This window comes from Adiantum capillus-veneris, chromosome 16 (assembly GCF_014529385.1).
Source record: "Adiantum capillus-veneris isolate H3 chromosome 16, ASM1452938v2, whole genome shotgun sequence".
In the NCBI taxonomy this organism is placed as follows: domain Eukaryota; kingdom Viridiplantae; phylum Streptophyta; class Polypodiopsida; order Polypodiales; family Pteridaceae; genus Adiantum; species Adiantum capillus-veneris.
The window spans coordinates 48504279-48527775 of record NC_140946.1 but is presented as its reverse complement, the minus strand read 5'-3'; the positions used below and the strand labels follow the sequence as shown (position 1 = coordinate 48527775).

At 45.9% G+C, this 23497-nt stretch overlaps 1 protein-coding gene and 1 pseudogene across 3 annotated transcripts in view; both read left to right on the top strand.

Annotated features, from left to right (window-relative positions):
• LOC147438998 (UDP-Glycosyltransferase superfamily protein) overlaps positions 1–23497 on the top strand; it is a 198556-nt gene that overhangs the window by 121091 nt on the left and 53968 nt on the right. The gene's annotated exons all lie outside the window — the stretch shown is intronic.
• On the top strand, positions 4757–21610 carry LOC147438999 (uncharacterized; annotated as a pseudogene).

The window sequence follows — 23497 nt, the reverse complement described above, 5'->3', positions numbered from 1 at the left end:
CACACACAAGAGAGAGAGAGAGAGAGAGAGAGAGAGAGAGAGAGAGAGAGAGAGAGAGAGAGAGAGAGAGAGAGAGAGAGATTGGATTATCGTCCATGGAGGTCATGTATGACCTATGGGACCAAAAACACAACATTACAACGATTCATTCTCAGTGTGGGTTGATACATATCAGTTACAGACTGAGGGTCCATCAAGAGGGTAGGGTAGGAAAAAAGGAGAAAACAAAAACCTAAGGGTCGATTGGGGGGAGAGCTGGTTTGGGATTTCGGAATTCCTGGATGATCGCTTTGCCACCTCGGTAGACTGCCCATTTACCTTGCTTACGCGCTTCATGCACGTTCTTAAGCTCGCTTGCTTTACTCTTGAGTTGATGACTCTAATAAGCCCCGAGATCATAGAGACTAGAGGCTCCTCCACGTCTCCCCATCCATCAATGCGACCCAACCTCCCATGATGGTCTAGTGAAGGCCCCCATATCTGAACTCCATAGAGCAATGCGGAAGCCACCATATTGTCAAAAAGCCAGAGCTTCGCCCGAGGTTCGTGAAACTGAATTTTTTAACACATCCTCTCCAATGCACCCAATGCTACATAGGCTCCGGTTAGTCTAGTCTCTGTTGCTCTCCTCAATGAAAATGCCGGCCCACTAGAGACCACCCCAAGGTAAGTGTAAGCATCTGTATACTCCACTGTCTCGTGGCCATATGTGAATGCGGGTGCTGATCTCCTAATCCACTATGGGGTGGTGTTCAAACACCATAAGCTTGGTTTTACCAAGGTTGACAGACCACTATCATAGGCAAACGTGTGTAGAGCATCCAAGTGAAGCTGCATCCCCTCCGGAGAGTTGAAGATCAACACAATATCATCAACATATAACAAGTGGAATCCATGTCCCTGCCAGTTGTGCACCTCTATCACCATCTCTCTCAATATAGTCTTAAATCTCATCCACATACACACCAAAACAGTAGGAGAGAGCGGGCAGCCCTGCTTCACCCTGATAGTGGAGTGAACCAATGTAGATAACCCATCTGGAGTGTGTACGTGCCCCGCTACTGACCTATATAATGCCATGATCCCCCAAATCATCTCTATGGGTACTCCTATCTCCTGCAGTCTGCGCATCAATCTAGCTCTGGGCACTGTGTGAAATGCTTTGTAGAAGTCCACAAAGCTACAGTATATCCGTCTCCCATGTGATCTGCCCTCCTCAATAATGGCTCTGAGTGTCCGAATGTGGTCAAGAGTAGAAAAACCTCTCCTGAATCCTGCCTACCCGGTTGCGTGTATACCCTCTGTCTCTCTGCCCATCTGCTCAACTGTTGCTCAAGAATGGATGCGTACAACCGTGCCAATGTGTGTCCAATCATTATAGTGCGATAATTCCAAGCTCCATAGGGTCTCCTGACTTGAAGATAGGTACAATAGTAGATAAACTCCAAGTAACAGGCAAGCACTAAGCCATCATGATCATATGCTCTCCCACTCTTCATCCTATCAATGGCCTTCTTCACCATGTCAACGGTGAAAAAAGCACATGTGCGTGGGCATGGCTCGGGGGGGGGGGGGGGTCGGGAAGAGGCGGCTGCCCAGGAACTGTGTACCGAGATGATGCATACTGGCCAGGCCTCTGTAGAAGTAATGGCAAGAGGGGGGGAGTGCTCAAGAAAGAGTCTCCATGCTTCACCTGAGTTCTGACTCAAGAAAAGCTGATATAGATCCTGCTCCTAGTCGAGCCAAAAATGCCTCTTCTTCCGTTGTACTAGGCATCGGAAGGCAATCCATGACTGTCTAAGTGATGCCTCCCAAAAGCACCTTCCTCCAAAGTCTGGCTCTCATCTCGCGGCACTCCTCATCATATGAGCTGCTCTAGGGCATGCTCCCAGAACGTGGCCTCTGCTCAGGCTGGGTGTGCCAGTATGCCTCTGCTGTTGCATCATGCAATATCTGTGTCAGTATAGAAGTAAGCTCCTCTAGAGGTCGCCCTGTCTCCTTAGTGCACATGTGTCTGTAGATCCCATCTATGTCCCAAGTAAAGGTGTAGCGAGTAGGGGCTGCTACCGGTGGCAGGTGTGCTACACTAAACTTGAAAGAGATGGTCATTGACACAAGGGCATGATCTACTGCCACACCAATAGGTCTGGGTCCAACTATGAGGTCCTGGATACTAGAGATAAATGTCTGTTGTGCCATGACATAATCCACTTGTCACCCAGTGGTGATATTTTTGCAGTTGCTTTCTCTATTTATATATATGAATATATCTTTTTTTTCTTCTTTTGCTGTTGTTGTTTTTCCCCAATTTTCTTGGATTAAGCTTGGACCATTGCATGGCCAAAGAAGACGGCCATTGGGACATTGGACTAATGGTTTGTCTGAGCCTTAGAATTAGCACTAAAGAATAAATGGCAGTGGATCAGGACCGTGTGCTTGGCCAGGATAGAGTGTCTGGCCGGAAATGAATGTGCACTCCTGTGAGTGGACACTGATTGAAAGTCACTGTATCTGTGCCACAATACATTTCTAGATGTGGTCACAATGTTGAAAGATGGTTAGAAGAATAGAGGCAATGCACAACAAGTGATGCCTAAAATTTAGGGAGTTACTATTTTTGGAAAGTGAAATGTGTTTGCGTCATTGTCTCCGGAATGACAAGAGGAACGTTTTATTTCTTTGCACTGAAGTCATCAAAAAAACCGGTTGAGATATTTTTAGACCGGAAGGTCTAAAGCGGAAAATGGACACGAGTGCCACTTGACACATTTCTGGAAACTTTTCAGCTTGAGAGAGAGGGAGGGTGTTGAAATCTAGCTGAGGGCTGCATTTTCAGCCGCAAGTAGATTGTTGCAGGTTAAGAGCTATTTTGTGATGCCCTCTCCTTGACTCTCATGCACTAGAGGTTGAGCTTGCTCCCTCTAGCCATTGTTTTCTCATATTTACATAGTGGTAATGACCCTCTAGTGGGCTTTGTAGTTGAAACTATGTACAGTTGTGTGGGTTTTATGCTGAAACGCTAACTCCTGAAAAGTGCACCTTTATGGGCAGACAAGGAAAACTTCTTGGATATATATGTGTCTAAAAATGGCATAGCAACCGATATGGATAAATCTCATGTTAATGTTGAATTGCCTAAGGTTGATTTTCCTATATCCTATGCTAGTAGACAGTTGAATGTGGCAGAGAAAAACTACACAACCACCGGAAGAGAAGGATTAGGGATGATCTATGACGTAAAAAAGTATAGACATTACCTGCTAGCCAACAAATTTTTGTTCTTTGTGGACCACCAAGCTTTTTTGTACTTGGTCAACAAGCCATGCAACACAGGAAGAATAGTGAGATGGTTCATCATTCTTTTGGAATTTGATTTCACTATAGTTGTAAAAAAGGGCACCACACACCAAAGAGCAGATCATTTATCAAGAATTATTTCAGGAGAACCACCAAAAGGGGTAGATGATGATCTACCAGATGCATACTAGAGCCTCTTTGTCCAAGAGCAGGAGTAGGTAATTGCTACTCCAAAGCAGGAACAAGGGAGGGTGATAACCTCTTTAAACAGGTGTTGATTTCAGCCCCAGTTCAGTGCTGTTTTTGGACCGTTTTGCGCCTGGAACATTGCCAGAATCAAGGGGGACATAGTCCAAGACATAGGGTGGAGGACAAGAATCAAATTGCACTGATTACAGGTGGAAAACAGGTCAAAACCAGAAAATACAGCAGTCTGAAATTTGTCTTCTTGAGCTTGGATTGAAGGGTTTTGAGCTTGAATTGAAGGGTTTTGGTTAGAGAAAGTGTTTCCCTACTTGAGTTTTTGTTCAGGCCATGTTATAGTGTCGTTCTGCTGCGTAGATTTTCTGGGAATGTGTGAAAATCAGTTGGAAACAGGTCTTGTATTCAGAAGCTCCCTATCTTTGTAATATCCGTCTCTTAATGATAAAGAAATACCGCAACAGGCGCCAAACTTCGGGGCCAATTTGGTGTTGAGTGAGGAAGTGAGCTTTAAGTGAGTGTGTGTGTGTGTGATTAAGTCGAGGTATTTTACTGATTGAATCACCGTTGTATGAGTCCATAGACCGGTTTTATGGTTCCATGGACAGGATTTGAACTCAGTTTGACACGGACAGTTTTGGGTGAAAAGGACACAGACACAGTTGCCTTACAGGTGAGAAAGATTACGATAATCTTTCTTTCGATTTTACAGATTTTGCTTGAGCCCGAAGTGGAACTATGGCAGACAAGGGCAAAGGAAAACTCGCTCTTGAAGAGAGTTCCTCTTCAACGCGCAGACACTATAGAGACACGGCAGGTGCACAAGTGTCAGCATCTGTCAGGACAAAGCGTGTGCCACAACCTAATATGACTCTTGAAGAGCAGGAACGGGAAGGTTTGTTTACTGCACAGCTCACGAGCATGGTTGGCACATTTGAACAGCTTGTCAAGAATTCCAGAATGAAGAAGTTTATGAAATCATGCAAAGAGGATTCACAAGCTGAATCGTCTCATCATGCCACAGACAGATTGAAGGAACATATTCCTCCTATTGTAGAGCATGTTGAGAAGACACCAGCAATAACGACTGGTCTAGTGCTACAAGCTACACAGCCACAGGATCCAGCAGTAAATGGTCAAGGGAGTAATGCACAGTTGCTTATGCCGACCGTTGTACCCAGATTAGTGCCCAACCTGGATATTCCAAGGTTTATTCCTAGAGGATCACGAGGAATGTTACCTGTTGAAGCAGTGAACCCTCTTTATGCCAATATAGGTGTGTAGCCAAGACATCAGACTTTGTTCAGTCCAGTTTTGAAGCCTACAGCACCTGTGAGTAAGGCTGAAATTCCTCAGCCCAGCGGGCATATGGCAGTCAGGACTCGTGATCTTAGTGCAGAGAAGATGCCAAAGGGTTTACCTTTCTTACAATCACCAGTCTATGATCACTTGATACCTGAGAGCGTAAAGGCTAAGGACTATAAGGAAGGTGGTCAAGCAATGAAGTTTGAAACTCTCAGTGGCATGCATGATAAGTTAAAAGCCCTGACTTTATATCCAGCAGTTTGATGCCGCATACACAGGAGGTAACTTAGATCCTTCGAAGGTGCGTGTCACGAGGACGTGGCAACTGCTAAGCTTAGTTGTTGGTTTCTTTTCGATGATTTGTATTTAAATTTGGGACCCTCTTTTTGAAGTCACAAATGGCCTGACATTGTGTGGCCAGTGTGAAATGGCCGACGATCGAGAGTTTCACGCGCAGATGGGAAGGCCATGTTGCCATGAGTGGCCGACCGGCAATGGAATCCGGAGAGAGATGTTGTCACAAACTGTTGACGTGTCAAAGCCTTGAAGAATGGAGCCAACTTACAGATGTCGGCCGAGGGGCCTAAAACCCTAAGAAGAACAAGTAACAGAAGAAGAAGTCCTACCAACTTATGGGGACCCCGTTCGATCGAGCCCCAAGTGACATAAAGGATTAAAATAAAGCAGGACCCACAATGAAAGACTTGCGCCAAAAATTGATGATGTGGCAGTTGTACGGGCAGTTTTCGGATTTTGCGTTGACAATGCTGACGTGGCAGATTTCCGCAAAACGTGTTGACAGTGCTGACGTGGCAATTGTACAGAATTCCGTGATTTACGTTGACAGCTTTTTTGTCATTGCTTTTGGACCAAAAGCTTTTGAGTTAAGGCTTTTCCATGCAGATGTTGATTTCTATAGCTACCAAGCCGCACACTCCAAGGACTTGGCAAGCTTTCAAAAAAAAAAAATTGCTCGAAGTTATATAGTTTCTGACATCTTCCTTCGGAGTGTAACTTCGGGCAGAGTGGGGTATCGTGAAATGCTTGCCATGGAAACCCTAGCAGGTTATAACTTGAAATTTCTCGACATCTCTCAATAGATGTCTCTTCACGAGTTGATGACCTTGGAGATCCGATGCGATTGCTATCTTGGGACTACCATTGCCGCCAGAGGAACATTGTCTATCCAAGAGCTGATGGACCATGCTGTGGTCGGCTACGACCTTAAGGAAGAAATCTAACCCTAATTTTTGGTGCAGGTTTGAGGATGGAAAGCCAATCGACTTTTCGAGCTCGACTGATGTCGAGATTGTTTTTTTTTAGTTCTGTTTGAGAACTTGTTTGGTGATCCTGTTTGAAATTTGTTTGAAATGGATGGTATCTGTTTTGAACCTGTTTTGGTGCCGATTTGAATTGTTTGACTCTGGTTTGAATATTGGTTTCAGTGATTGGTGATTTTACTCCCAAGTGGAGTAGTGAGAAACGATGTTTGAGACTGCTTGTTCATACTCATGGCCCAGACCTTTTTAGGTTATGCGGGAGGAGTGATGAGGGAGTCGTTGAATATCTCCCGGCCCGGACCTTTTTAGGTTATGCGGGAGGAGTGATGAGGGAGTCGTTGAATATCTCCCGGCCCGGACCTTAATAGGTTATGCAGGAGGAGTGTTCATCGGCGGCTTTATGTTTCTATGCCTTGTAACATGCATATGTGAGCATTTGTGTTGCATTGTGCTGTGCCAACCACTGAATATTCCTAATTGGATGAGATTGTCTGGGTATGTAATATTAGTGCATCAAGACACCCGTGGAAGATCAGTGCGGTTTGGGTGTGATGGCTAATTTTACTACGCCGAAATATTAAAGAGTTCCCGATCTGGACGAAAGGAGAAGCCAACTCCTTGATCAAAAGAGAGGAAAGGAGAAGCTAACTCCTTAAGACAAAGAGCAAACTGATTGTCCCTCGGAATGTTTCTCGGAATAACCCTCGGAAATTTTTGAGCTAACTTGAGTTGTTTTGCAGATATGCTGTAATCGCGAAGAAGGGGAGATGTCACAAACTGTTGACGTGTCAAAGCCCTGAAGAATGGAGCCAACTTATAGATGCCGGCCGAGGGGCTTTAACCCTAAGAAGAACAAGTAACAGAAGAAGAAGTCCTACCAACTTATGCGGACCCCATCCGATGGGTGCTTAGTGACATAAAGGATTAAAATAAAGCAGGATCCACAAAGAAAGACTTGCGCCAAAAACTGATGATGTGGCAGTTGTACGGGCAGTTTCCGGATTTTGCGTTGACAATGCTAACGTGGTAGATTTCCACAAAACGCGCTGACAGTGATGACGTGGCATTTGTACGGAATTTCGCGATTTACGTTGGCAGCTTTTTGGCATTGCTTTTGGACCAAAAGCGTTTAAGTTCGAAGGCTTTTTCATGTAAACTGCTTTTCATAGACCAAGGGCCTTTAAATATGTGCCAAGGGCTCATTCTTTGGCATGCTTCTGACCGAAGGTGCAGAGGATGGAGTACCGGCTTGTACTGTGTTGATGCAATATAAAGAAATACCGAAAGGGGCGCCAAGGTTTAGGGCCAATACTTTCTGGGGTGAAATTCGGCCACTCTGTGTCACGTGTCGTCTCTCTCTCTCTCTCTCAATTCAGTTGTTATTGAAGTGTTAAAAGTCTGTTCAGTCTGTGATGCTCGTCTTGTGACAGATGCACGAGCGGAATCATCACGCTACATAAGACAAGGGAGAAGGTAAGCTTTCCATTAAAGGTGTGAAACCTGCATCCACTACTCACCTACACTCTGTAGTCACTTAATGAAGAAGTGGCAGCCCCAAATCAGTAATTCTCTCTCAAAATGGACGCCCCCAAGTGATGTGGCTTGCAGAATGGCTCACAAGCCGATAAGTGTCCAGTTTGCCTCTATTGAGTTAATTTCCTAGTACCCATCAACTTATAAGTGTAGCGAGGGGGCCTAAATGACCTTTAGCTTAGCCTAGACACCCTTTTACTGCTCCCCTTTTAATACAAAAATGTGATGCCCCGCTTAAGGGCTTTTCATCTGTATGTACAGTTGTGTGGGTTCATGCACGATTGCTGAGGCAAGAGCCTCTTGCACAGGTTGCTAATCCCGCGCAGGTACAGGTGAATTCAAAGAGATTTTACGTCAGAAATCTCATCTGATTCAAAGAGCAAGTAGCCCTTTAAGTGCGGGAGCGCGAGGACTTGCTACGGATACGACCAACACGCGAAACGGAGCCCAAAACAGGGAATTACAGCCTGCTATGTAAATTTGCAGGTTTAGGGTTTTTGCCCTAGTCGATCCCTAATAACCTCGGGAGGTTTAGGGAAGCGAGGGGATCGCTGTACATGCGATCTGGTGCATTTCGGGGCAGAAAACAGAGAATTCAGCGTGCTGTAGATTCTCGCAAGGTTTGGAAAAGTGTCCGTTTGCAGGTTTAGGGTTTTTGCCCTAGCCGATCCCTAATAACCTCGGGAGGTTTAGGGAAGCGAGGGGATCGCTGTACATGCGATCTGGTGCATTTCGGGGCAGAAAACAGAGAATTCAGCGTGCTGTAGATTCTCGCGAGGTTTGGAAAAGTGTCCGTATGTGTTGGGAAAGTCATCCAATGCGTGGGGATTTTGTCTGTGAAGTTTCCTAGAACGGTTATGCTACCGAAATCGGGCCAGATCAGGTCTTTTTCGGCCCGGATTATGCGAGACAACTCGTAGGAAATCGCAAGTTTTATTCCCTTTTTGATTAGAATAAAGAAATACCGAAAGGGGAGCATGTCTTTGGGGCCAACAGGTTGTCGGTGTCTGCTTGGTAGTGCTCTAGCTTGCAAGCCGTGTGTGTTTGAGGTGTTGATTCCAGCAACAGGTTTTTATTTTCAAGCCGTGTGCGTTTGAGGTGTTAATTCCAGCAACAGTTTTTATTTGCAAAGTTTCCCTGTGTCCTAAAGTCTAAAGCAAAGCTTCGGGTGAAAGCCAAAGTCTACCGCCCTAGGGGCTGGTTTCATGGTTCCGTCGTCGGGACAGAATCACTTTTTCCTCAAGAAGTGAGCCTCAGTTGGTTTTTGGTGAAGACACAGAGTACAAGAACGTGGGATTACACTATGGCCGACAAAGGGAAAGGCATTATGGAAGAGAGTTCATCTTCGCAGGACAAACAGACAATTCCTACAGTGTTTGAGGTTGGCGAGAGTTCTAGGCCACCCCTGCCTGTACCTTTTGTTGATGTGAATGCTCCACCAGTGTAGAGCTTTATGACTCGGCAACTTGAAGATGATGCATTCAGGACTCAGTTGGTTGCCGTTGTGAATGTTTTCACTCTGATTGGCGCAGAACCCAAGGTTTATGGAGTTTTTGCAAGCGCCACCAGTGCCACAACAGACAAGGCAACTCACACATCTAGTAGATTCCGTTGAGGCTCAAGCTCAGGTACTTCATGTATCTTAGTAGGATAGGGAGCACTCGCACGTTGCAGGGTTAGGGGCTCCAAGACAGGTTCCTTTCGTCCATGAACAGGTGGTTAGGATGTCAAGTCCACAGGTTTTGCTAGCTCGGCCTGCCACCTTTTAGACTCCACATGTTGCATTAAATGGATAGGGAACCAGTTTCCATGCAATGCATCAGGTTTTTCCACTACCTGCGGTACATCCTTGGTATTTCGGGGGTGGATCTGTGTTCCAAAATATGGCTGTTTATGCACTTGGAAACCAGCAATATATGCCAGGAACAATGTTTGGGGGTATGCAAGGCACGATGCCAAACCCCACGTATGGTAATATTGGCATGCAGCAAGGATTTCAGAGAAACTAGGGCTAGTTTGGGGTGCCACATGGTAATTTTGGCATGGCTGGTTTTTCTGGTCAGCAGCCAGATATGGCACTTATGACGCAAAATGTCAATGGCCAAGGAATGCCGATGATCCCTACTACAATGCCCATGTTGCAGACAATTCCCTATGACAATTCGGGGGCACTGGAAAAGCCAAAAGCCTACAAAGAAGGTGGTGCAACTGTAAAGTTTGGCACTTTTAGCGGCTTTAAGGATAAGGCAAAGGCTCTTACTTTCCTCCAGCAATTTGATACAGCTTATTCAGGGGGGGATTTTATAGAGGCTTCTGAGGTCAGGAAAGCTGCCACTTTCTTGAAAGACAATGCGCTTACATGGTGGATGACACTATTGATGCAAGGACAGGCACCTGCCACATGGGTATACTTAAAGCAAATGCTTGCATCTGCGTGCGCCGTGGTTGTCAAATGAATTTGAAGCCGATGTCATGACGGATACTGCGGCTACTTGCAAGAGCCTATAGGAGTATAATCGGAGGTTTTGTAAAGCGTTGCTCTCAGTAGCCTCCTATAGGTTTGTGCCACTGACAGAGCAGATTGAGAAGTATTGTTGTGGGCTGCCTAAAGAGCTTCGAGGTTACTTTACAAAGAACAGAGTGGCTACCCTCACTCAACGTATGGAAGTTGCCAACACTAGTCTTGCCTTGTTTAGGGGAGAGGACAATGGGTTTCCAGGCAACGTGAAAGGGGGGCAGCAAAATAAAAATTCAGCAAAGAAGCCCTTTGTGAAAACGGTACGTCACATGGGTCAGAATTATGCGTAGGTCACTCAAGGAAGAGAAGGCCTTGATGGCTGAGAATAAATGCTTTATATGCGAGCAGCCTGGTCACTTTGCTCCAGATTGTCCACAAAGGAAAAGACCAGCTGACTTAGATGATAGAGGACAAGAAGGAAAGAAGCCCAAACCTAGGGCAGGTTTAATGCCAGACATGGTGGGTGACAGACAAAGCACGGATGCCAACTAGTTATGCCAAGCATGGGACTAGACGGCACTGTGGGACCATTTTGAGAGAAAAGGCTGATTTGGGGCTACCTCTTCTTTTAAGTGACTACAGAGTGTGGGTGAGTAGTGGGTGCGGGTTTCACAACTTTAATGGAAAGATTACCTTCTCCCTTGTCTGTAGTGCGATGATTCCGCTCTCGTGCATCTCTCTCCCCCTTTGAATACAGAAACGTGATGGCCCGCTTGAGGGCTTTTCATCCGTATGTACAGTTGTGTGAGTTCATGCGCGATTGTCGAGGCAAGAGCCTCTTGCACAGGTAGTGGATTAGCTAGTTGTTAATCCCCCGCAGGTACAGGTGAATTTGGAGAGATTTCACACGAGAAATCTCATCCGATTCAAAAGGCAAGTAGCCCCACAGGTGCGGGAGCTCGAGGGCTTGCTACAGATGCAACCGGCATGCGAAACGGAGCCCAAAATCGGGAGTTACAGCGTGCTATGTAAATTTGCAGGTTTAAGGTTTTGGCCCTAATGGATCCCTAATACCCCGAACATGCGATCTGGTGCATTTTTGGGGCAGAAAACAGAGAATTCAGCGTGCTGCAAATTCTCACCAGGTTTGGGAAAGTGTCCTTTTGCGCCGGGAAAGTCATCCAGTGCGTGGGGATTTTGTCTGTGAAGTTTCCTAGTACGGTTATGCTGCCCAAATCGAGCCAGATCAGGTCTTTTTCAGCCCGGATCATGCGGGACAGCTCTTAGGAAATCGCAGGTTTTATTCCCTTTTTTATAAGAGTAAAGAAATACCGAAAGGGGCGCTAGTCCTTGGGGCCAATAGGTGGTTGGCTTCTACTTGGTAGCGCTTTAGCTTCCAAGCCGTGTGTTTGAGGTGTTAAATCCAGCAACAGGTTTTTATTTGCAAATTTTCGGGTGAAAGCATAAGTATACCACCTTTAGTGTGGAAGGCAGCAACGTTTTTAAAGGGTAATGCTTTACAGTGGTGGACCTCACTGTTGGCTGACAAGCACATTCGAAGTAGATGTCATTACAGCATGGCACAAGCTGGATGCAGCAAGCTGTGCAAATCTGGAAGAGTATAACAAGAAATTTTGGGATGCACTCTTACCGGTTACTTCGCAGAGGACAGTGCCATTGTCAGAGCAGATTGAGAAATATTGTTGTGGTTTGCCCAAAGAAATCAGAGACTACTGCATTAAGACCAATGTTGCAAAGATGACTCAGATGATTGAGAATGCAAACATGGCTAATGCACTATTGCAAGGAGGTTCAGGTGGATTGAAGAGTATTGCCAAGAAGGAACCATAAGGCAAACAAGATACAGACTCAAAGAAGGATTTTCCAGCAAAGACCTTTTATGGAAAGAAGCCATTTGGAAAGAAGACCTTTCAGGAACAACCTCAGAAATCCTTTAGCAAGGCAACAGATAGAAGAGGCCTTTGTCTGGATAGTCATTTGAAGAAAGAAAGTCTTTAATGCAAGCTGGGAAATGCTTCATTTGCGAAGAAAAAGGGCATATTGCTTCAAAGTTTCCACAGCAACAACATAAGGATGCGGAGGATAAAGATGCACCGCCAAAGAAGAAGACAATGCCGAGTGTAGGTTTAGTGCCTTACATGGTTGGTGATCAGACATGTATTGATACTTTCGAGTTATGGAGATCTTGGGGCAAGATCAGAGATCCTACATTGCTTATTTTCTTTGATCCTGGAGCTCGTGCCAATTTTATTACACCGGCATTGGCAGCTAAGCTGGGAATACGTCCTAAAGAAATGGGACCAGTTGGACATGCTAATTTGGCATGCCCTGGGCATCTGAACTTGTCACCCCCATACTTGGCAAACACCATATACACATTCAAAGTTATGTGGGCACAGAGGAGTTTCATATTATGCCTTTGGAAGTTTCTGAGGTTCTGTTAGGCATACCTTTGTGCCACAAGAAGCATGCTGTTTTGGATGTCTTCAATAGAACAATCACTCTTGTACATAGGGGCAAGACTCAACACCCTGGATATAAAGCTAAAAGAGGAGTCTGTCCTAGTAGTTTCTGCTTATGCTATTACTTCAGTAATGAAAAGTCATCTTTCTACGTACTTGGTTTTTGCAAAGCAAGTTAATGAAGTTGAAAATGATTTGTCTGCACTAGATGAAAGTAGAAGGGGTTTCTTGGATAAATTCAGTGATTTTTTTTCAGGTTCTTTACTAGGAGAGTTACCCCCTAAGAGGTTTGAAGATCATACTATAGATCTCCTTCGGGGGTCTAGTCCGCCCAATAGGCCACCGTACAGGGTTAATGCATCACAACAGAAAGAGATTAGAGAAGGGTTTAATTCAGCCCAGTAGTTTACCGTTTTGTTCGCCTGTGTTATTAGTTCATAAGCAGGACGGTTCTTGGCGAATATGTATAGACTACAGAGCCTTGAACAAGAATACGATCAAGAATAGGTTTCCGATTCCTCGAATAGATGACATTCTTGATCGACTGCAGGGAGCAGGAACATTTAGCAGGATATATTTGAAAAGCGGATACCATCAGATTATAATAAGACCCAAGGATATTCACAGGACTGCTTTCAGAACTACATTTGGTCTCTATGAATTCTTAGTGATACCATTGTGTTTGACCAATGCTCCTGCCACCTCTAACAGAATGATGGACAAAATCTTTCATCCACACAAAACCTTTGTAGGCACATTCTTTGATGATATGATTATCTTTTCAAGGAATGAAAAGGAGCATAGAGATCATCTTACTACAGTCTTTAATGAGCTTAAACGCAATGGATTGCTCATTAATGGAAACAAAAATGAATTCTTTATGGAAGAGATTCACTTTCTTGGGCACATAGTTTCCAAAGATGGTGTCAGAATGGATTCTTCTAAGATAGAAGCAATCGTTTCATGGCCAGATTTGAAAACTATACGTGATGGTCGTAGTTTTCTTGGCCTATGCTCTTACTACAGAAGATTTGTGAGACACTTTACTGAGATTGCTTCTCCCTTACATGCGCTTGAAAAGAAGACCATCAATTGGCAGTGGACTGACAAAGAGAAATCAGCATTTAGATGCCTAAAAACCAAAATGACTAGAGATCCAGTGCTTGTTTTTCCTGATCTGTTTAAGTCATTTGTAGTGCAGTGTGATGCATGTGGAAACAGAATTGGTGCTGTCTTGATGCATAATGGTTGAGTTGTGGCATATGAGAGTAGAGTACTCTCTAACACTGAAAAGACTTATCAGGTTTATGAGAGAGAGTTGTTGGCTGTATTTCATGCACTTTTTAGTTGGAAGCACTATTTGCTTGGTGCTGATTTTGTAGTGCAAATGGATCACTAGACTCTCAGATACTTTCTCACTCAAGCAAAGTTGTCAGAGAAACACATGCACTGGACAAATTTTCTGTCAATGTTCCATTTTCAGATAGTGCATGTGAAAGGCAAGAAAAATGTGGTTGATGATGCCTTATCTCGCAAACCACAAGTGTCAGCTATTTCAATTTCTTATTATCAAGAACTTGATGATATGAAAGAGCAGGATGCAACTGATGAAGATTTTTCTGGAATCTATGAACAGCTAATCAACGGACAACATCATAATCATTACATTCTTAAAGATGGGCTTTATCATGATGCATGGCCGACTATGCATTACAAAGCCATCAAGGCCAAAAGTTTTGCTTGAAATTCATTCTCCACCATATGTTGGACATCGTGGCATTGATGCTATTGTCAAAACGGTAGAGTCTTTCTTTTATTGCCAGCTTTGAGATCAAATGTGGATGCATTGTCAGATCTTGCCTAATATGCCAAAAGGTTAAGTTTGACAGACAGAAGGCACCAGGGTTATTGCAACCATTGCCTATTCTAGAGAGCCATGGGAAAGTATTGCCATGGACTTCATTTTTTATCTCCCAAGAACAACAACAGGGAATGATGGGACAATCATTTGCAGATTCAGCAAGCAGACACATTTCATTCCCATCAGAAAGAAGATTAAGTTTGAACACATGATCGAGATATTCATGTAGAATATCTTTAAGTACCTGTAGCGCGGATAATGTGTCGTGCTCTCTACAGTGTGGGTGCCCCTCAGTGCAATGTGTGTGACAATCTCACTCAAACAAATGAAAACTCTCTCAAACAGAATGAAACCCAGAAACAATGGATAACAACAGAGACACAACCGTGGACCAGAACATGTGGACTCGACTAGCTCAAAGAACCATGTACAGACTCTGGCGTGGCAGCACACTCAGCTCCAGCCCAGGACTCACAGGTACAAATGGGGTGTCGAGGCTCAGATGTGCAGGGATGGTGAAGCAGTGCTCTGTGTAAGACTCGCTGCCCTCTCGACGATGCTGGACCAAAGGTGAAGAAAAAATGATAAGATAACCGACCGCTACTACTCATATGTACCACTGTAAAGAGCCACCAACAGCTCATAAATGTCAGCCATGTGGTGACCAAGCCACGAGGTCCACTAGGCCACTGTCGGTCGTCGGTAGGTACCCTGCCACGTGTCACTCCCAGACCAGACGTCCGTCCAGAGGGTCCGTCCAGTGTGAACCAGTCCCAGTGTAACCCACTGTCCAACTATATGTCCTGTGAAGTGACATTGTAGCCCTGCTACAGGTTGCCCGCCACAAGACCGCTCACCGTCTCGGTGAGAGGAATACTGAAAAAACTGTGAAAGAAAACCACTAGGTGCTGCATCCGTACATTTCGTGAAGCAGGTGCTAGGCCCAACCATGACCTTACATGCCTCAAAAGTGGAGTAAAACACTGTCCTGCTTGCAACGCCTTAAGCCTTTAAGTAGGCAAGAACCCAATATGATTGCATAGTCCAAGAATCCCAATCGGCAAAACAGACTGAGGCTCCTTAGCAAAGAGATATGCTCGGTTTGGATCCAACGCATCTTTATCCTCCATAACTATAGTGAGAAGAAAATGACCTGGTTAGCACTTGCAGATGAAATTGTCGAAAAGAGGGATGATCAGAAGCTCGAGTAATAATGCGATGCGGTTAAGCTCCATCTTAATGGAAAAACGAAAAGCATTAACGGCATTGTGATGGCAACCAGGTGAATGCTTGAAAGCCCCAAGGAAACAGCCAAAAAGGTTCATAAACTTGTTGCTGTGATAGGATTACACAAAATTTCTCTGCCCCTTTGTGCAGCATGCCATGTATTTACCATGACGAGGATCACATTTTGCCATCATTGACGATGGCTCAAATGCGTTGGTTATCTCTGCAACGGACAACTGCTCATGATAGGCCTTAGCTGCCGAAATCACTAGGGCATATGATGAAAGCATGAAGTGAATTCTGGGGTAAGTAACCAAGTTGGTTCATCAATCACAGTGGGCTCTAAATCAACAAACACAGCTCAAGGAACATGCTTTCCCGCTCCCATCTTGTCTCACTGAAGGTGTTAAAGGCATCATCACCGCCACCAACAGTCTTGTTACTAGGCATCTGTCCATCTGGATAGAGCTCCCACTAAGCATTTTGACCTGGATACCAGTCTGACCAGGGGCGAGGGGGACTGGTTAGGGCCGAGGCAAGGGAGGGGGTGGGTAGGGGCGAGGGGGGGTAGGTAGGGGCGAGGGTGGGGAGGGAGGGCTAGATAGGGGCGAGGGGGAAGGGGGAGTGGGTAGGGGCGATGGGAGGTGAGGGGCGAGGGGGGAGGGTGAAGGGGTGGGTAGGGGCGAGGGCAAGGGAGGGGAGGGTAGGGGCGAGAGGGGGTAGGTAGGGGCGAGGACTTAAGGGGGTGGGTAGGGGCGAGGGGTTAAGGGGGTGGGAGCCAATTGGATTGGGTAGGGGCCAACTCGAGAGGGTAAGGACCGATTGGATGGGGTAGGGGCCGATTGGAGAGGGTAGGGACCAATTCGAGAAGGTAGGGACCGATTGGATTGGGTAGGGGCCGATTGGAGAGGATAGGGACGAGGGGATTGGGATTGGGTATGGACCAATTGGAGAGGGTAGGGGCGATAGGGACCAACTCGAGGGGGTAGGGATCGATTGGATTGGGTAGGGGCCGATTGGAGAGGGTAGGGGCCAATTCGAGAGGGTAGGGACCGATTGGATTGGGTAGGGGCCGATTGGAGAGGGTAGGGGCGAGGGGATTGGGATTGGGTATGGACCAATTGGAGAGGGTAGGGGCGAGGGGGATTGGGTAGGGGCCAATTGGAGGTGGATTGGGAAGGGACTAGAGAGGAAGGGTAGGGTGAATGAAGGTTGGGTAGGGGCGAGTGGGCAAGGGGGAGGGACTTAGGGCGAGGGCGAGGGCGAGGGTAGTGATGGGGACTAGGCGAGGGGGAGAGGGGGAGGGAGGGTGAGGGATAGAGGGTAGATAGTGGCAAACAAAGAGCACCCAGCTATCAGGAGCAATACAGCTATCAAGATCTTGGAATTCATCTTGCAGGACGGGCTCTGAGAAGGGAGTTTGCTAGACACAGAGGAGAGCTTTCTTCTGGTCAAAGAAGCAGACACCAAAAGGGTTGATGTTTTAGGGGGGGTGAACTCCTGTAGAGGAGGTTTCCTACTGCTGCTATGCTTCTTCATAGGCTCAGGTGGCACATTAGATTTAGTTACTGTGGAATCATTTGAAGAGGGTGTTCTTTCAGACGAAGAGTGGATAGAGACCTATATAACAAGGCATAGATTTTGTGGCCTCCAACCACTCGAGCAGATCTTCATCTGACCCTTCAGGTGTAATAGGCTGTTCTTGTTTAGGTTTGGTTTCCATTGACAAAGAAACTTGCTGCACCACGGGATCCATACCACCTTCTAAGAGAATGGGTTGCATCGAGGAGCCAGAATTATGTATCCACATTGCATCATTTCCCCAATCGTGGAGTGCTTTAGTGTGTCGCAGCCAGGGTCTTCCAATAAGCAAGGGAAATCCGCCGTCAACCTGGGGAAGACGAACCACCACAAAATCCAAGTTAAAAGTGAAATCTTGTACCTTTAGAGGCACCTTGTCAACTATGCCCACTGGGTAGACTGTTCTCTGATCGGCCAATGTAACAGTGAAAGGAGCAGGTCGGGTAGGCTTTAGACCTAAGGCCATCATAGTGAATTCGGGCATCAAATTGATTCCAGATCCACCATCAACAATGACACCGGATAGCTGGTGCCCAAGAATAGATACAGTGAGACGAGGACTTTTATAATCGGTGAGGGGAGCAGATGGATAGGAAATCAAATAAGACTTTGAGGGCTGTACAGGGAGGTGCCCGCCACTAGGCCCAGCCCCCGAGTACAGAGACTGAATGACTGACAGGGTGTCACTTCTAAGTGTGGCGTCGAGCCTTAGCATATCGTATAGTGACACCTGCTGAAAAGTATTTTTCAAGATGGCTTCTGCTGTGGGCTTGGCGCCTTTGAACTGGGCTCCCTTTGGGGCCTTAATCTGTTCTAAGTCAGCCATTGCTTCCAAGAAGGCTCCATCAATGTCAGATAACAGTGAAGTTGGTTTGCTCTGAGCAATTTCGAAGGACTCGTCCTTTGTGTCAAATAGACCAGCTTGAGGAAGTGGGGACTGGCGAGGTGGACCTGTGGGCAGACTAAGACCAAGAGCTGCTCTTTGTGCCCGAGTAAGGACACCAGCAGGCTCCTCCACTTGCAGTGGCTTAACCACATGAGTAGCAGGTGATGGTTGAGGCACGGTGTTCACAGTAATCAAGTTTATCTTCGGGAAGGTGAATTCTTGTTGGTTCTGAGTCGAGCTTGAAGACGTGGATGCCCTTTGCGTGGGACAATCCTTACTGTAGTGATCCTTCGAATCAGAGCAATGACGACAAGGAGGGGACCCCTCAGGTAAAGGACACTTGCTCTGATAATGCCCATATTCTCCGCATCTGTAGCAGAGTATGGGCCGATTGGAAGGACGAAACGGGGGACGAGGTGGTTGCTGCATGGAGTTGGAGGCTGAAGTGTAGAAGCTCTGAGGGGTTGAGGTGGCATTAGCATTATAAAAACTTTGAGTCGGGAAAGTACTTGACATACCTTGGACAGCAGGGGTATTGAGCAAAGTTGGCATGTAGTTGGGATGGCTGTAGTGGGAAACCATGTTGGATGCTGGTGCTAACCCTTGTTGGAGAGTAGGACCAAGACTTTGCTGTATTTTGTGCAATCCCTTTATATAGTAGCAATCCTTATCTTCATGACCCGATTTTTCGCAGAAGTGGCAATAAGAGCGAAGGGGACAGTCCTGTGGAGGGTGTCCTGGAGAGCAACAAGAACTACACCATACCATAGCCTTAGTCTCCTGCTGAGACCTGAGCTCTTCTAACTCTCTTTTAAGTTGATCATAAGCCTCTTGATGTGGAGGCTTCTCCTGTCTGAGAGAGAAGGATCTCTCTTCATGAAGGGCCCGCTGTAACTTTAGGGCTTCCAGTTCCCTTCTTAAAGAAGTCAAAGGGTCTGATGGACTGTCCACGAGTAAAGGGGTAGTATCTAACTGAGGAGAGTCAGTGAACTGCCTTCTTGCTCCCTCTATTCTAGTAGCAGTAGCAACAAAGTCCTCCAGACTGGCTTCAGGACAGAGACTTTCTCTGAGCTTTTGTTGAGAAGTCTTAGGCAGAGCCTTCTCTACCCACTTCTTCACCATGAATTCCCCTGGTTGCTGAGGCAGCTTGGCGACCAGGGACTTTGTTCTGGTCATGAGCTCTGCAAATGTCTCCTTGGGCTGGAGCAACAGGTTGGCCAACTCATCTAGAATCTTCTCTTGATAATCCCATGGTCGGAAAGCTTCACAGAACTGCTGTCTTAACATGGTCCAAGTAGTAAAGTGGTTTTCAGCAAACTGACTGTACCATTTATCTGCAAGACCATCCAAGGTGGACGGGAAGAGCACCAGGTATGCGTCTTCTCTGTTGAGGCCACGACCTCTGCAAAGAGAGACAAACCTCCGAGCATGGTCGTCTGCATCTTCTGTCGAGAGACCTTTAAAGGTAGGGAACTTGATGTTCACCTTTGCCAGAACACTTGTGAGCTCCTCCATGGCCTCGTGCTCCTGAGTCTCTTGCTCCCTAGCTTGCTGTAACAAAATGGGGGAGAGCTTACCGGAGAAGGTGACTTGGAGGATGTAGAACCTGTCGAAGGAATGGAGGTAGCCGTATGAGTAGGTATGGCTGATGGGGTTAATATGCTTCTACTGGGCACCAAGGGTTGACGCCTTCTGTGGTAGTACTTCAGAGGACTCAGTAGTGCACTTTGACGCTCCAAAGACCTCCTTGTATGTGTCATGCAGTAACAGCCAACCCCACCAAGCTTTGGGCAAGAAGACCTTCACTTGGGCAAGACAACCTTCACTTGGTTGAATATTGGTCTAGACTCTACTAGACCAGGGCGATTGACTAGACCACCTAGTCTGGACCAGGAAGAGGAAGGACTAGACCAGGGACGAGAAGGACTAGACCAAGACGAGCACTGGGTAGACTAAGGCGAGAGAGGACCAGACCAACAAGGCGAGAGACTAGACCAGCTAGATTAAGCTGAACCAGACCAACAGGCTGCACAGGCGAGGCGAAGAAAGCAGCTACTCAACAGAGTGAGACTTCAGTTGAGGTCCCACCGTGATCGCCAAAATGAGAGCACCTGTAGCGCGGATAATGTGTCGTGCTCTCTACAGTGTGGATGCCCCTCAGTGCAATGTGCGTGACAATCTCACTCAAACAAATGAAAACTCTCTCAAACAAAATGAAACACAGAAACAATGGATAACAACAGAGACACAACAGTGGACCAGAACATGTGGACTCGACTAGCTCAAAGAACCATGTACAGACTCTGGCGTGGCAGCACACTCAGCTCCAGCCCAGGACTCACAGGTACAAATGGGGTGTCGAGGCTCAGATGTGCAGGGATGGTGAAGCAGTGCTCTGTGTAAGACTCGCTGCCCTCTCGACGATGCTAGACCAAAGGTGAAGAAAAAATGATAAGATAACCGACCGCTACTACTCATATGTACCACCGTAAAGAGCCACCAACGGCTCATAAATGTCAGCCATGTGGTGACCTGGCCACGAGGTCCACTAGGCCACCGTCGGTCGTCGGTAGGTACCCTGCCACGTGTCACTCCCAGACCATACGTCCGTCCAGAGGGTCCGTCCAGTGTGAACCAGTCCCAGTGTAACCCATTGTCCAACTGTATGTCCTGTGAAGTGACACTGTAGCCCTGCTACAGTACCATGGGATGCCACAGTCAATTGTCAGTGACAGAGACCCAATTGAATGACTAGTGTTTTTTGGAAAGCATTGTTTGAGAACATGGGCACTACTCTAAAGTTCTCATCTTCTTTTCATCCACAAACAGATGGACAGCCTGAAGAAGCAAATTCTAATGTCTTGGATCTTCTAAAGTGCTATGTTTCAGAGCATAAGGCATCTTGGGAGCATTATTTGCCACTGGTTGAGTATGCTTACAACTATACAGTGCATTCCTCTACTGGCAAAGCACCTTTTGAAATAGTTGAAGGTGGAAAGAAAGTGCCTCTTATTTTGCTACGTTTAAAGAGAACGATTGGGTCTTGCTACGTTTTGAAAAGGCACGACTGAGAAAGAGGAAGGGCAAGGAACTTCTGTTTCCTAAGCTTAGTATGCGTTACTATGGCCATTTTCAAGTCTCAAAGATGATCAGTAATGTGGCATACAAGCTGAAGTTGCCTGAGAATTGGAAGATTCATAACGCTTTCCATGTGAGCCTATTGAGGCCCTTTGTTGGAGTCTTGGAGAAGTGCCAGAAGAGATGGTTGAAGAAGAACAGCCTGAAGTCTAGCAATTAGATGAAATTCTGATTCTTGAGCAAATTTTGGCACACAAAGATAGGAGAGTCAAAGGTCAAGTTGCAAGAAGATTTTTGGTGAAGTTCAAGAACTACTCACCAATGGATGCTAAATAGATGGAAGAGGCTGAACTGGCTGATTCGCCTTAGTTGTTGCAACTATACAGAGAGGCTTTCCTAATGGAACCTACATCGACATGAAATGCTTTTTGAAGCAGTGTACATTATGTATTGAACAATTGTATAGTGCACCACCTCTGAATAATGTACAGAATTGACATATGTTGTCATTGAATGAAATTTCTGTGCTTTGAAGTTGTATTTGTACGCTTAAATCAAATGATTATACATGTTGTGACACTGTGTTGCATTCGGAAGCATGTATTTGAAAGCTTCCAAGTAAGCATATTTGACTACATTTATGTGAGGCTTGAACTTGCGATGGCACAAATGGTAGTGGGGAATTTCTATCATCGCCCAATGTCATCCGTTAGCAAGTGATACATGCGATGACACAAATAATTTGGGGAATCTTGTTATCGTCCAGTGTCATTCGTTAGCATGTGTGGCTTGCAATCGAGGTTGCTTGCTTCTTTCAAGAGGGGGGTATGTCACCAGGTGGTGATATTTTTACAGTTGCTTCTCTATTTATATATATAAATATATCTTTTTCTTCTTCTTTTGTTGCTGTTGTTTTCCCCCAATTTCTTGGATTAAGCTTGGACCATTGCATGGCAGAGAAGACGACGATTTGGACATTGGACTAATGGTTTGTCTGAGCCTTAGAATTAGCACTGAAGAATAAAATGGCAGTGGATCAGGACCGTGTGCCTGGTCACTAGAAAAGGTGCAGGACAGAGTGCCTGGCTGGAAATGAATATGCACTCCTATGAGTGGACACTGATTGAAAGTCACTGTATCAGTGCCACAATACATTTCTAGATGTGGTCACAGTGTTGAAAGATGGTCAAAAGACCAGAGGGAATGCAGAGGAAGTGATATCTAAAATTTAGGGAGTTACTATTTTTGGAGAGTGAAATGTGTTCGCGTCATTGTCTCCGGAACGATAAGAGGAACGTTTTATTTCTCTGCACTGAAGTCATCTGAAGAACCGGTTGAGATATTTTTAGATCGACACATGAGTGCCACTTGGCACAACCTTCCAGCTTGAGAGAGAGGGAGGGCGTTGAAATCTAGCTGAGGGCTGCATTTTCAGCTGTAGGTGGATTGTTGCAGGTTGAGAGAGAGGGAGGGCGTTGAAATCTAGCTGAGGTCTGCATTTTCAGCCGCAGGTGGATTGTTGCAGGTTAAGAGCTATTGCGTGACGCCATCTCCTTGACCCTCGTGCACTAGAGGTTGAGCTTGCTCCCCCTAGCCACTGTTTTCTCTTATCTACATAGTGGTAATGACCCTCTAGTGGGCTTTGTAATGAAACTATGTACAATTGTATGGGTTTTATTCTGAAATGCTGAGGCAAGAGCCTCTTTGTCTAGGAACAGGAGTAGCTAACTGCTACTGCAAAGCATAAAGAAGAGAGGGTGATAACCTCTCTAAACAGGTGCTGATTTCAGCCCCAGTTCAATGCTGTTTTTGGACCGTTTTGCGCTTGGAACCTTGCCAGAATCAAGGAGGACATAGTCCAAGACATAGAGAGCAGGACAGGAATCGATTTGCACAAACAGGTCAAAACCAGAAAAACAGCAGTCTGAAATTTTCTGTTTTGAGCTCGGATTGAAGGGTTTTGGTCAGAGAGAATGTTTCCCTCAAGATTTTGTTCAGGCCATGTTACAGTGTTGTTATGTTGCTGATATTTTCTTGGAAAAGGTGAAAATCAGCTGGAAACAGGTCCTGTATGCAGAAGCTCCCTATCTTTGTAAGATCCCTCTCTTAATGATAAAGAAATACCGCAAGGGGCATCCGACTTCGGGACCAATCTGGTGTTGAATGAGGAAGTGAGCTTTAAGTGAGTGTGTGTGTGTGTGTGTGATTAAGTCCGTGTATTTTACTGATTGAATCACCACTTTATGAGTCCATAGACCGGTTTTACCACCTTGCTGGCTCCATGTCTAACTTGATAGATGTGGGGAT